The following is a 16,496-nucleotide window of genomic DNA, read 5'->3' on the forward strand; positions in this document are numbered from 1 at the left end:
ATCCCACACAATGACATAGGTCACGCCATCAGCTCTACAGACCTGATCGAGCTCATCAAGGAAGGTTACAAGGGGACCATAAAAACGGTGTCTGATAAAGAATGATGATGAAATATTACATCCATAGATAATGTAGTCTAATTGGTTCATGCTCCACGCTAATTGGTGACAATGAATCTCGTTACTTTGAAACTTTCATGATCTAAACATGGAATAAAATAGACTGTTCTCCCTGCTACCGCACGGCAAGCGGTACCGGAGTGCCAAGTCTAGGTCCAAAAGACTCCTCAACAGCTTCTACCCCCAAGCCATAAGACTCCTGAACAGCTAATCATGGCTACCCGGACTATTTGCACTGCCCCCCCACCCCATCCTTTTTACGCTGCTGCTACTCTGTTAATTATTTATGCATAGTCACTTTAACTCTACCCACATGTACATATTACTTCAACTACCTCAACTAGCCGGTGCCCCCGCACATTGACCCTGCACCGGTACCCCCCTGTATATATAGCCTCCCTACTGTTATTTTATTTTACTTCTGCTCTTTTTTTCTCAACACTTTATTTGTTGTTGTTTTATTTTTTATTTTTTTGTTAAAAATAAATGCACTGTTGGTTAAGAGCTGTAAGTAAGCATTTCACTGTAATGTCTGCACCTGTTGTATTCGGCGCATGTGACCAATAAAATTTGATTTGATTTGATTTTTTATTTGATTTGAATATTGTTTGTCTGTTTCCATACAACTATGCATTAAGAGTAATGCAACAGTTACTTATCATTTTGAGCAGTTGTATCAATTGATAGTTGGATAATTGTAATGAAATGAGTAGACACTCATCTGAAATGTAATGTGTGAATTGCCTTTTGAAATAGTAGTACTTTGATGTTAAGTTGTGTCATATTGAACAGGTGACTTTTGATAAATGAACAAATGATCTTAGTTTTATGTGTATTGTATCCAAGCAATTGAAAAAAGTGTTAGAGTTTTGAAAAATGTGCATTTTGATCATTGGTTGTGAGTTTTGTGTCTAGAGTTTTGAAAAATGACGTCAAGGTTCTGAAATTAGTGCCAAAGTGATTGTAAAAAACTGTAATTGGCCAGCGGGCAACCATCAAAGTACCTGGACAACGTGGGGCCAACATTACCATGTGTGCGGCTATATCAGAAGATGGTGTGGTGGGACGCAGACCTCGTATTGGATCATATAATGCAGCTCTCCTTGTAACCTTCCTTGATGAGCTCGATCAGGTCTGTAGAGCTGATGGCGTGACCTATGTCATTGTGTGGGATACTGTCAGGTTCCACCATGCTCATATGGTGCAAGCATGGTTTCAGGCCCATGCACAATTTACCACCCTGTATTTACCCCCATACTCTCCTTTCCTTAACCCGATTGATGGAAGGTTTATGATAGGTGCCCTCATGAACAAGTCACTCTTCTCCAGGACATGGATGACGCATGCAATGACATCACGGCAGACCAGTGTCAGGCCTGGATTTTACAAGATGTTTGGCTAATGAAAACATCCATTGTGATGTAGATGAGAACCTGTGGCCAAATCCACAAGACAGAGTTGATGAAAATGTAGATGTACAGTAATCACTCCTATGTTTTGCTTTTTACACTACAAGCAAGCAAGTTGATGTTTTACAGTACTGTATTGTTTTTCATCAATATATTTCAGATTTTGTTCAATGATTCCACTGTGTCTGTGGTATTCTCTCTACTACTGCAGTACTTTTACAGGGATGTATTTACATGTAGTACCATAATGAAACATGTATCACCTATTTTGTACTACAATATTTAATGATTGTACGAACAATGACACAGTGAAACTATCGGTTGCTTGTGTGTGGGTGATCTAAATTAACGTTTCATTGGTATTTCACAATAAATTTGTATTTTTAATCAATGATTGTGCAAGTGTAAGATTTCTTTAAAGATATGAATGCACAATGCAATGTTTTGAACATTGAACATCCTGTGTTACAAGTGATGACCGTTTTGAGTTTTGTGTCTAGAGTTTTGAAAAATGACGTCAAGGTTCTGAAATTAGTGCCAAAGTGATTGTAAAAAACGGTATTATGGGTAGATACAGTATCTCAGGTCATGGGATCTAAACACCAACAGATTTCTTCCATCTGGACCTCTGGAGCCTCTCCATGGTTCTCTCTGGTCCCGTCCATTATCACAGTAAAATTACAGAGACATCCCAAGCATCCAAGGCATGAGAAGAATGGATGGATGTCCAGAACAGAGCTTGCCTGGTCCTGGATCTGTTTGTGGTGTCTTGCCACCTCCCATGGTCATTGGCATGATAAAGAGATTTTGGACCAGGCTAGAATAGAGCTTGTCTGTTGTGGAAACCAGGCGTCCTGCTTGCGGAAAAGCGATGTAATGTGTGGTGCCAGGATAACAACCTCTCCCTCAACGTGATCAAGACAAAGGAGATGATTGTGGACTACAGGGGAAAAAAAAACTGACTGAGCACGCCCCCATTCTCATCGACGGGGCTGTAGTGGAACAGGTTGAGAGCTTCAAGTTCCTTGGTGTCCACATCAATAACGAACACCAAGACAGTCATGAAGAGGGCAAGACAAAACCTATTCCCCTTCAGGAGACTGAAAAGATTTGGCATGGGTCCTCAGATCCTCAAAAAGTTATACAGCTGCACCATCGAGAGCATCCTGACTGGTTACATCACCGCCTGGTATGGCAACTGCTCGGCCTCCGACCGCAAGGCACTACAGAAGGGTAGTGCGTACGGCCCAGTACATCACTGGGGCCAAGCTTCCTGCCATCCAGGACCTCTATACCAGGTGGTGTCAGAGAAAGGCCCTCAAATTGTCAAAGACTCTAGCCACCCTAGTCATAGACTGTTCTCTCTGCTACTGCACGGCAAGCGGTACCGGAGCGCCAAGTCTAGGTCCAAAAGGCTTCTCAACAGCTTCTACCCCCAAGCCATAAGACTCCTGAACATCTAATCATGGCTACACTGACTATTTGCACTATTTGATTTTATTTTATTTGATGTTTAATTTAAACATTGTTATTTGTTAAATATGATTGGCAACAACTTTCACAGGTCTGGTGAAATGTTCCAGCACTGACCACTGATAAGGCCTTTCTGAATAGCAGAAATAACCTCACTTCTGATAATCTCACTTCTGATAACCTCACTTCTGATTAAACTCACTTCTCATAACCTCACTTCTGATAACCTCACTTCTGATAACCTCACTTCTGATAACCTCACTTCTCATAACCTCACTTCTGATAACCTCACTTCTGATAACCTCACTTCTCATAACATACTATACTGTACTGACCAGCATGTCAGAAATCATGTTACCCACAATAGGTCTAGATGTGAAAACACATGAATTAATCAGAATCCGTGAAAATCATGGAGCGTGTGTGTGTGTGTGTGTGTGTGTGTGTGTGTGTGTGTGTGTGTGTGTAGTGACATTAATGGCGCACCAACATCTACAGTCATGGATCATGTTCCCCAGGGTGACCCAGGTGAGGCCTGTGGAATGTGATTCATACATATGATCATCTCAGAGAAATGGAGTCGATGAAGGTCGACCTATGATCATCTCAGAGAAATTGAGTCGACGAAAGGTCGACCTTTTGATGATTAAAAATGATGTAAGTGAAAAGGATGACAGTTTGGAGTCTGACAGGAAGTGACTGACTGAGGTTGACTGATACTCATTGGAGCCAAGTATCCTGGTCCCAGATCTGTTGGTGCCGTTTTGCCAAATGACAATAGGAGTTGGGAAGGCAGCATAAACAGATCTGAGATCAGGGCTTGCCATCCTAAATACTCATTAACCACATACCATGTGAACTTCTGTGCTGATTTTTGTATTTTGTACTTCTGTCCAGCTACAGTAGATTTAGGAAACTTGGCCATGCAGTTTGGCCTGTCGTCTCCCTGCTCTGACAATTACGTCTACGGAAATTATTGAAATGTGTCGTTATGCAATCACGTTTATGTGTTGCTGTCTTCATGTGAGTTGAATTTGTTTAACGACCACAATCCAGGGAAAAGAGGGGGAGAGAGAGAGAGAGAGAGAGAAAGAGAGAGAGAGAGAGATAGAGAGAGGAGAGAGAGAGGAGAGAGAGAGAGAGAGAGAGAGAGAAGAGAGAGAGAGAGAGAGAGAGAGAGAGAGAGGGGGGGGGGGGGAGAGAAATAGAGAGAGAAATAGAGGAGAGAGAGAGAGAGAGAGAGAGAGAGAGAGAGAGAGGAGAGAGAAGAGAGAGAGAGGAGAGAGAGAGAGAGAGAGAGAGAGAGAGAGAGAGAGAGAGAGGGAGAGAAAGGGAGAGAGAGGGGAGAGAGAGAGAGAGAGAGAGAGAGAGAGAGAGCGAGAGAGAGAGAGAGAGAGAGAGAGGAGAGGAGAGAGAGAGAGAGAGAGAGAGAGAGAGCGAGAGAGAGAGAGAGAGAGAGAGAGAGAGAGAGAGAGAGAGAGAGAGAGAGAGAGAGAGAGAGGGTAGCTAGAGTAAAAAATTATTTTCATATGCTTCAGATCCCATGCCCAGTCTTTTCAAAATTACTTTTGGGGTTTTGCACTTGTGTTCCTGGGACGGGTACAGCAGGTTCCATAGCGGTTCTGTACATTGATGCTATCTTAAGTCCAAATAGCTGTCTTAGCTATGAATACAAAACTAAGTCTAACAATAACAACAGCTACATCAAAGCAATATAATGACATTTATTGATTGCAGTCTGGATGGAGATAAATAATCAGGAAGGTCAGAGGTGAGCAGAGAGAAAGGGTAAAAAACAACAATAAGTAATTCTTCACCTGAGCAAACATCCAGAAGATTCCATGAGGTTACTTCAGTCAGATTTCTCTCTACATACAGTGAGGGAAAAAAGTATTTGATCTCCTGCTGATTTTGTACGTTTGCCCACTGACAAATAAATTATCAGTCTATAATTTTAATGGTAGGTTTATTTGAACAGTGAGAGATTGAATAACAAAAAAATCAAGAAAAAACGCATGTCAAAAATGTTATAAATCGATTTGCATTTTAATGAGGGAAATAAGTATTTGACCCCCTCTCAATCAGAAAGATTTCTGGCTCCCAGGTGTCTTTTATACAGGTAACGAGCTGAGATTAGAAGCACACTCTTAAAGGGAGTGCTCCTAATCTCAGCTTGTTACCTGTATAAAAGACACCTGTCCACAGAAGCAATAAATCAATCAAATTCCAAACTCTCCACCATAGCCAAGACCAAAGAGCTCTCCAAGGATGTCAGGGACAAGATTGTAGACCTACACAAGGCTGGAATGGGCTACAAGACCATCGCCAAGCAGCTTGGTGAGAAGGTGACAACAGTTGGTGCGATTATTCGCAAATGGAAGAAACACAAAATAACTGTCAATCTTCCTCGGCCTGGGGCTCCATGCAAGATCTCACCTCGTGGAGTTGCAATGATCATGAGAATGGTGAGGAATCAGCCCAGAACTACACGGGAGGATCTTGTCAATGATCTCAAGGCAGCTGGGACCATAGTCACCAAGAAAACAATTGGTAACACACTACGCCATGAAGGACTGAAATCCTGCAGCGCCCGCAAGGTCCCCCTGCTCAAGAAAGCACATATACAGGGCCGTCTGAAGTTTGCCAATGAACATCTGAATGATTCAGAGGAGAACTGGGTGAAAGTGTTGTGGTCAGATGAGACCAAAATTGAGCTCTTTGGCATCAACTCAACTTGCCGTGTTTGCATTTTACATTTACATTTTAGTCATTTAGCAGACGCTCTTATCCAGAGCGACTTACAGTTAGTGAATACATATATTTATTTATTTATTTTTTTATACTGGCCCCCCGTGGGAATCGAACCCACAACCTTGGAGGAGGAATGCTGCCTATGACCCCAAGAACACCATCCCCACCGTCAAACATGGAGGTGGAAACATTATGCTTTGAGGGTGTTTTTCTGCTAAGGGGACAGGACAACTTCACCGCATCAAAGGGACGATGGACGGGGCCATGTACCGTCAAATCTTGGGTGAGAACCTCCTTCCCTCAGCCAGGGCATTGAAAATGGGTCGTCGATGGGTATTCCAGCATGACAATGACCCAAAACACACGGCCAAGGCAACAAAGGAGTGGCTCAAGAAGAAGCACATTAAGGTCCTGGAGTGGCCTAGCCAGTCTCCAGACCTCAATCCCATAGAAAATCTGTGGAGGGAGCTGAAGGTTCGAGCTGCCAAACGTCAGCCTCGAAACCGTAATGACTTGGAGAAGATCTGCAAAGAGGAGTGGGACAAAATCCCTCCTGATATGTGTGCAAACATGGTGGCAAACTACAAGAAACGTCTGACCTCTGTGATTGCCAACAAGGGTTTTGCCACCAAGTGTCATGTTTTGCAGAGGGGTCAAATACTTATTTCCCTTCATTAAAATGCTAATCAATTTATAACATTTTTGACATGCGTTTTTCTGGATTTTTTTATTGTTATTCTGTCTCTCACTGTTCAAATAAACCTACCATTAAAATTAAAGACTGATCATGTCTTTGTCAGTGGGCAAACGTACAAAATCAGCAGGGGATCAAATACTTTTTTCCCTCACTGTACGTGTTTGTTTTGGGCTTCGTCCCCGTCGTTTTTCATGACGTACCTTGTGTTGGGTGGAGAAATAAAACCCCTAATACGTATTCCTGCGCCTGTCTTCTAATCATTATATAACTTAACAAAAATATTGAATTTTAAAAGCCTTTTATATTAAATGAAGTGCCCTTTAATATAGACCACATGGAAAATTCAGCATTTTGACATGTCCCTCTAAGCATTCTCAGTGACTTCTAGGAAGATTGTAACCCACTTAACCACAATATTTCTCCAAGTTTTCACCATCATTGTAAAGCCCTAGTTATTTTGTTGCTTTGACAAAGTCATTTCTGAAGATTATCATTTATTTAATGTGATTAGTGAAATTTTAAGGTAAAAAAACCCCAGCCTATCCCTCATTTTAAGGTCAACCCTGTTACATGAACTGAACTCTTGTTTTAATATGGTGAAATATTCCTTTTTAAATATGTTTTTTCAAAAGAAACATTGAACATCTAATAGTCAAATCATAGGGTAAAAGCAGGTGAGCTGGTTCTATTATTTTTGATCATTTTCTGGTGTTTTGTGGTGGAAAACTGAGTGGGTCGAGAATAACAGGTTAACACTGTTACCCATAGATAGACAGGCTATAAATGTTTTAACAATTCAAAAAAAAATTGTGAAGTTTGCATTCAATTTCCCCTCCCAGTTGCACACAACAAGTTTTCATTCCTCCTTCTAACAAGGGGATTCATGGCTGATTTAAGATGAAGTCATCAACCCTGTTACGGTCAACCCTGTTACGGTCAACCCAGTTACGGTCAACCCTGTAACGGTCAACAATGTAACGGGCAACCCCGCAATGTCAACCCTGTAACGGTCAACCCTGTAACGGTCAACCCTGTTACGGTCAACCCTGCAACGGTCAACCATGTAACGGTCAACCCATGTAACGGTCAACCCTGTAACGGTCAACCCTGTAATGGGAAACCCTGTTACAGTCAACCTTGTTACGGTCAACCTTGTAACGGTCAACCCTGTTACTTTATTTGGCACTTAATAGGCATTACTATAGTATATATATTTTTTAACCTCTTGATGGAAAACATGTTTTTTATTAAGTTGAACATGTTCTCTTTATAACAGAATGTTACAATTAGGTGAAATCAAACGTTTTTTTTTCACCAAGTTACTCGAAAAGCAGCTGATTGGTGGAATGACCGTTATATTAAGGGGGGGTGGAGGGGGCAGTTTATCACATGGCAAACATGCTTCCACCAAATGAATCCATCTCCTGAGGGGTCAATAGATTTGCACTACTGTGAGCAAGGCTGCAGTCACATGACTGTCTGATGCAGGGCCGGCCCCTTATCATATTTATTTCTTTTAAGAACTCAGTCGGGGTCTCAACTTACTGTTGAGCGTTAGAATAGCAGAATACACAAGGTGCAATTTGGAAATGTGGTGGTGTATCAGCTTTTTTTTTCTCTTCTTATGTCAGTCACTGACAGTCACTCAATTAGCCCATGTCAGCAAACGTTTACAAAATTAGTAAGTTAGTATAGTCAGCTTTCTAAACATTGTAGTAATCATGGCCGACTACTGCCCAGGCACTCAGGGCATGTGCCCAGGGGCCCTGACATCCAGGGGGCCACCACTGATTTTGTTAGTCACTCTCACTCAGATATCATATGAACATGGCATAAGTCATGGTAAAACGTGTAGAATTGCAGGAAATTAGCTTTAAAACGGCAAAATACTCTATCAGCCCAATGGCACAATGAGTAGAATTACATGAAATTAGTTTTAAAACCATAGCATTTTCTGCATGACATTAACTTTAACACTTCAGTATTTTCTCTTTGCCATTAAGAGTTCACTAAAATGTTTTACCGAGGTGGGGGGGCCCCCAAACCAAATCTTGTTTAGGGCCCCCAAAAGGCTAGGGCCGGCCCTGGTCTGATACTAAAGTCATGTGTTGTCTCAAGATTGTCACCAACACACTAGTCAGTACAGAGAGTAGATTGGCTGACATTCCCCCCCCCCATGCCATTGCAAGAGAAACTCCTGCACCCTGGTATCTTGACTCTTTGCACATTCCATTGCAAACAGACTTCCCTGTTTTTCCACCCACTGAGGTCTTCACTGACCCTTGATGTAGCTTTCACTCTTTTCAATAACAATCCCCATTGGGCTGAGTAGGCAGAGAGGAATGTGGCGTCGAAAAGAGGACCACAGTCACGCTAACCAGGCCCGGTCACAGGACATCTGCTTTGAAATGAAAACCGCTGTGATAAATCTGAGTAATAAATCTGAATCCAACAGCCACTGGCTGCCTGTGACTCATGACTGTCACCGCTAAGATAAGACAGCGGTTAACACACAGCAGGTCATGTAGAAGTGGCAATTAAGATAAGAGCTGTCATTATTCCCCCGGAATAGCAAAGTGGTTTAGGAACTTCAAATCCAGTATTCATTATGCATCGCTTAAATGGAACAGGAGCGACCACTTCTTTACCCCTATCTCAGAGGAGTGAGGCAAACACACTTCCATCTTAGAAGTTCTTCCCCTGAAAGATCTGGTTTTGATAATCTCTGCCCTGAGGGAGGGAGGAGGGGGGGGGTGGAGGGGGGGGTGATATAGAAGCAGGGAGGAAATCCATAGTTTTCAAGGTCATTAAAAACCAGTCCAGACTCTTTCATTCACCAGGCTTATCTACAGTAATAGACTCTGATAGATGATTTATGATTTTATCAAGGCAGTCGATCACGTAAGCCAGGAGCTCAGTAAAATTGTCAGGTAGGAATACTCAATTTGCTATTTCGTTTTTTGTCTCAGCATTGGAACAGCAAAGAAACATAACAGAGGTATAAATGTTGAGCAGATGTGAGTTGAGTGAGTGATTGTATGGTAGCTAATGTATTCTCTTTTCTCTCAGGGTTTCTAGGTAATATTCTTCCATTCCAGGGAGCGAGCTAACTCTGTGATGGGTCTGAACAGCAGCAATAGCTGGGGAAAGCAGTGGAAAACAGAGAGCAGAGGCCAACATTTAATCAACTCTCTCAGCAGTATTGGTTGAATTAATCTATATTCACTAAACCCCATCGAACTGGCGCATCAGATGGCCTTAACTAGTTCTGAACTGACTAAGCTGGTTCTGACACTGCCAGGTAGAGTGATGTAATGTAACGGGAAGATCTGCCAGTGGTTTTGTCACTGACTCTTGGTCATGTATGCACGCATGACTGTAAGTCGCTTTGGATAAAAGCGTCTGCTAAATGGCATATTATTATTATTATTATTTAGAATGTTGTATCATATGGCATTGGAAGGTCTGGGTGTGTGTGTGTGTGTGTGTGGGGTGGGGTGGGGTTTGGAATATAGAAGTACATTCACTAAAGACTTAAAGCTAGTGTGTCAGTCTGAGAATAAAAACAAAACGTTTGGATTGACCACTGTACCAAACCACCAGCGTATCTGTGTCGATTCCCCTGAGAGGCCCTGCAGCTCCACTCACAATGGAACGATTACAGGCTCGCTAGCCACATCACGTCACAGCATTATCCCAACACCCACTACCACCGTTGTTTTGTCCCAGTCTGGAGATTCAGCGGAGAATCAGAGGCGACGTCCCAAATGGCACCCTATTCCCTATGTAGTGTTCTACTTTAAAACAAGAGCCCCCAATAGGCCCTGGTCAAACGTAGCGCACTATAAAAGGGAATAGGGTGCCATTTGGGACGTAACCAGAGGCTGGAGCGTGTGGGGTCATATCAAGTGGTCTCTCTAATTAGGGGTCAAAGTTGTGTGATTGATAACACTACACAAGCACTTCATAACGCATTATGAAATGGATTATGACTGAATGTTCACTCAGTGACATAGCAGGATTATTAGCATGGTCAGCAGGAGAGCGATTTGAAAACATTTAGTAAGTATCCATCAAGACCTGAAAAAGATCTAACATCTGCTCCATACAAATCCATCTTCCTAGAGAACCCAATAGTCAGAACCAGTAGTATTATTCTGACAGGTTCTTCACACGACTGCGAGACAGACCGCTGCACCAAAGACGAACAGAGGAAAAGGCATCAGTCCAACATCACGTTTCCCCCCCACGTGTAGCCTACTGTACCTCTGGGCCTGGTCTCGCTCTCAGTGGTCTGTGAGGTGCAGTAACTAGTGACACACACTCTACATACGCTCACACACACAAAACACATGCACACATGGCACATTATGGAAACTCATGGGGCTGAGGTGCGAGCTGGAGTGACAGCAGGCTGGATGGACTGCATGTGTTGGAGCGTGCAGACCCGTATGGACCGAGCCCTAGGCACTGATCTACCCATCACTCAAACATGTCCTCCACACAGACAGAACGAGGCACTCGTGGTTCCCGACCTGACCACAGTGCTGTCCAAAGGAAACTAAGCCCGGACAGCCATGGAGACCACCACCACCTGAAGACTAAACAACACGGCGGACTGCCAGGAAGTGAGTGAGGTGGGGCAAACCAGGCAGGTATTTCCTGTCAATTACACACTCTGATTTATGAACACCAAAGATGAGTCCAGAGCCAAGAATCAAAGAGTAGGAGCACTCTAATAAAATCATAGGAGAGAGAGAGAGAGAGAGCTCAAAGACATTGCTCCTGCATTTTTCAGCATGTTTTTACAAGAAATATAGATTTAGAGTTAGATAAACTTTGATTTTTTGGCAGGGACACAACATAACCTTCATTCCAAACCAAAACTCCCAACCTACAACCTGATTTTGGACGGAATTACCTGGAATTACCTGGAAGGCTTTCTACTACCAAGGATGAATATTCCCAAGCTATACAACAAATGCTCTGGCAAACAAACAGAAACCTGAAAACACCATCCAACCTGGAACTGAGTGAGTAATGTTTAGTATGAAGCTATTTTTTACTTTCAAAAACCAAGAAGAAAAATACATTACAATGATATATTTTACTTTATTAGGACTGAATGCTAAGGCTACCAAGCTTGCTAGTACAAAGAGATACAACTTCAATTAGCACTGATGTGTGAAGTGAGAGGTGTCAAAGCCCTTGAGCCCAACAATGGCAGGAGAGTCGCACAGTCTACCCCAACCAAATGGAGAGGCCTTAGAAGTACCCTCTGAATGTAAAGAATGATAAAACACGAAAAGAGTACAAAATGAAGCTCCTTATGGGAAATCAGGAGACACTTTTTGCTGACTTTTATAAAAATGGGAACATAAGCAACCTTATCTTCCACACAGACCATCCCCTGGCATGGCACAGTGCTATACTAGCACACTACCCCTCTGTTAAGAGGGGGGGGTTAGCGATGGGTGGAAACTCAGCATACTAGACAACGAGGACTCTGAGTCTATAAATCTGGAACAGTATTGGTACAGGGCAACACCAAACAGTTCCAGCTGGACTTTCACCTAATCAAAGAAATAGCTCAGCAGGAGAAGCTCTCCCTTGAGAAAGATACCCCCACCCCGAGCGGGTCAGACCAGACCTCTTCATTAAATAACCCCACAGAGCAACCCCAAGCGGAAAGTCAACTTCCCAGCACAGAGTACTACTCCCACATTGAAATGAAGGATACATTCACCCAGCTGGAGGTAAGGCAGGTGGAGCTGGAACAGCAGGTGAACACACTCCAGTCAGCACAGACCCAGACAACAGTCCAGCACAACAACACCCCCTTAACTAGACCTGGAGAGCTGGAGGTAGAGAGAGACATGTCTGCACTCTGGACTGTGGTGAGACAACATCAACAGGAGAAAGAGCAGAAGCAGGAGAAGAACAGAGCACTAGAGGAGAGGATCAGAGTCCTGGAGGAGAAGGTGAGAACGATGACGGGTGACAGAAAACAACCCATTAGAGAGCTGGCCACCCCCGCAGAGAAGCCAGCAGAACAGCCCACCTCAGATCCTGGCCAAAGTCTCGACACCGCAGCAGAACAGTACACCCTAGACCCTGACCATAGCCTCGACATCACAGCCAGACAAACAAATGAAGAACCCCAAGCCCAGGGGATCACAACCCCTCTGAGCACCCCCCTGTCAGCCACCCAGATAGCCCTCATGACGACCCTCCCACACCCACTGAGTACATACACAAGCCACAGATTGTACTCCTTATGGACTCAAACAGGAAAGACATACAAGAAAATAAACGTGAAAGTCACACATACGCCCTACTCTTACACTAGCCCAAGCCAATGGCATGAACCAGAGGCTCAGCAGGCTCTGCTCACAATTACCGGCCTGAGGCCAAACCACACGACCAACAACATTAGATACTTTATGGAACACAAAGCCTTCACTATTTCATCCTGGAATATCCAAGGCCTGAGGAAATACAGACATTGTCATCCTACAAGAAACATGGTATAGAGGAGACGGACCCACTGGTTGCCCTCTAGGTTACGGGGAGCTGGTAGTCCCATCCACCAAACTACCAGGTGTGAAACACGGAAGGGACTCAGGGGGTGTGCTAAATTGGTATAGAGCAGACCTAACTCACTCTATTAAATTAATCAAAACAGGAACATTTTACATTTGGCTAGAAATTCAAAAGGAAATGATCTCAACAGAGAAAAATGTCCTCCTGTGTGCTACCTATATCCCCCCCACTAGAATCCCCATACTTTAATGAAGACAGCTTCTCCATCCTGGAGGGGGAAATCAATCATTTCCAGACCCAGGGACATGTATTAGTCTGTGGCGACCTAAATGCCAGAACTGGACAAGAACCTGACACCTTCAGCACACAGGGGGATAAACACCTACCTGGAGGTGACAGCATTCCCTCCCCCATATGCCCCCCCTAGACACAACTACGACAACATAACCAACAAAAACGGGTCACAACTCCTGCAGCTCTGTCGCACACTGGGTATGTACATAGTCAATGGTAGGCTTCGAGGTGACTCCTATGGTAGGTACACCTGCAGCTCATCTCTTGGCAGTAGTACTGTAGACTACTTTATCACTGACCTCAACCCAGAGTCTCTCAGAGCGTTCACAGTCAGCCCACTGACACCCCTATCAGACCACAGCAAAATCACAGTCTACTTGAACAGAGCAAAACTCCATCACCTAGGACTTGACATAGATTAAATAGATTAATCAAATCTCACATTGTTGTCAATTTTTGCTCAATCTTGCATGCTTTCTCAAACAGCTGTAACTGTATATGCATTTGTAAATCAGGGGGGGGGGCCAAAATACTTCTCCCATGGGCAAAGAAACTCAAAAGGGGTGATGATATTAATTAACAGTAATTTCGATCCGAATGTGCAAATTGTCCAAACAGATACGCAAGGTAGATGGATTATTTTAAATATGTTATTGGACCATAAACAGATATGGCTATTAACCTTTACGGACCAAATAATGATGATCCACACTTCTTTGACAATATATATCAGAAATTATCAACTCTGCGAGCAATTCAAGACTCTATTATTATGGTGGGAGATTATAATACCGTTTTAAATAGCTCAATGGACCGTAAAGGAAATCACACTACAAACAATCACCCTCATGCTCTTAAGGAAATCGTAAATGACATGGATACATTAGAACTAGTAGATATAAGGAGGCTTAAATATCCTGATCTAGTGAGATATACATGGTGGAGACTCAATCAAGCTAGTCGTCTTGACTTCTTTCTTATGTCATTTTCGTTGGCACCAAAAGTTTAAAAAGTGTTGATAGGGGACAGAATGCGGAATCTGGGAAACCAGGCCTATTATTCATAGCAGACTTCGAAAAGGCATTTGATAAAGTACGACTGGGGTTTATATATAAATGCCTGGAGCATTTCAATTTTGGACAATCTCTTATAAATTGGGTTAAAATCATGTACAGTAACCCTAGGTGTAAAATAGTAAATAATGGCTATTTCTCAGAAAGTATTAAACTGTCAAGAGGAGTGAAACAAGATTGTCCACTATCGGCATATCTATTTATTATTGCCATCGAGATGTTACCTATTAAAATCAGATCCAACAATAATATCAAGGGATTAGAAATCCAGGGCTTAAAAACAAAGGTGTCATTGTACGCTGATGATTCATGTTTTCTTTTAAATCCACAATTTGAATCCCTCCACAGCCTCATAGAGGATAGATAGATACATTTTCTAACCTCTATGGATTACAACCAAATTATGATAAATATTACGTATTGGATCACTAAAAAATACAATTTTTACATTACAATGTAGTTTACCAATAAAATGGTCTGATGGTGATGTGGATATACTCGGAATACATATCCCAAATGAAATAAATGATCTCACTCCAATACATTTTAATAAAAGTTAGCAAAAATAGATAAGATCTTGCTACCATGGAAAGGTAAATACATTTACATTTACATTTTAGTCATTTAGCAGATGCTCTTATCCAGAGCGACTTACAGTTAGTGAGTGCATAAATGTTTCATACTGGCATCCCGTGGGAAACTAACCCACAACCCTGGCGTTGCAAGCGCCATGCTCTACCAACTGAGCCACAATCATACAAAAGTTATACTTAAATCCGAACTGGTTCTCTAGCAAATTAGTAAGATTGTCTCACCCAATGTTCAAGAATGGCCTTTTTCCCTTTATTCAGATTACAACCTCTCACTTTCAGTTATTTGAAAAGGAAATAATCTCTGCAGATTTTGCTGCGAAGAGACAGAATCATTAGATCATTTGTTTTGGTACTGTCCCTTTGTAGCTTGTTTTTGGACACAGGTCCAGGAATGGCTAAAGGATTGCAATATTTACCTGGAGCTAACCCTGCAGATAGCACTACTGGGTGATCTGAAAAGTCATAGTCAATCGATCAATAATATAATAATACTTTTAGCAAAAATGTTTATTTTCAATTTATGATCTGTAGAAACAATGAGAATAGAAAGGTTCAGAACTTTTGTAAAACATCACAGTACAGTTGAAATATATATGGCAAATAGAAATCCAATATGGATGGTGTTAAGAGTTAGATGGGAGGTGTTGAATGGAGGATGGGACTAATAACAACTAACAACAACTAATCACAACAAGAACAAGTTAACTAATGTAAAGCATACTGTGTCCATAATAAGTATATAGGTTATAGGTTGAGAGCTTTTGTGAAAGAGCACAGAAAAATATGGCATATAGAAGCAAACCAGATGGACATCATGAAAATGATCGGAGGAAGTTCAGGAGTAAAAACAAACAAAATATAATTATTGTAGAATTTGACTGTGTCCAAAAAATGTATATAGTATGTATGGGCTGGAAGTAGAGGCCTAAGCGTTGTTGTTCACTAGTTTACTCCAATTGGGGAAGGGGTGGTGGGGGTCGGAAAGTAATGAAGGGAAATATAATTTAAAATAGGATATGTGTGCGTGTGTATGGATGTATGTATAAATGTCTGTATGTATGTATGTATGTATATATATATGTGTGTGTATGTGTGTACATATATATATATATATATATATATATATATATACACACATATATATATATATATATATATATATATATATATATATATATATATATGTGTGTATATATATATATATATATATATATGTATATATATATATCTTTGTGAGAAAAAAAACATATGGGGGATTGGAAGTAATGCAGACAATTACATTGATGGAAGTTACAATCTATCTGAAATATTAAAGCTGGTCAACCCCCTAAAAAAAAAAAAAAAAGTACTCAATCATGAGGCATCAAAGCCAAAGGAACTGAATAATATTAAGAAATGCTATAGATGGAAGGAAAGTAGTGTCGAAACCTACCAAAAAACAATTAGGCAACAACCAATTAAATCCCTTTTAGACAACTTCCTGGACAAAACGTTCCACTGTAATAGTGAAGGTGTAAACTTGGCAATAGAAAACCTAAACAGT

This window comes from Coregonus lavaretus (assembly GCF_964263955.1).
Source record: "Coregonus lavaretus genome assembly, contig: HAP1_SCAFFOLD_424, whole genome shotgun sequence".
Lineage (NCBI taxonomy): Eukaryota > Metazoa > Chordata > Actinopteri > Salmoniformes > Salmonidae > Coregonus > Coregonus lavaretus.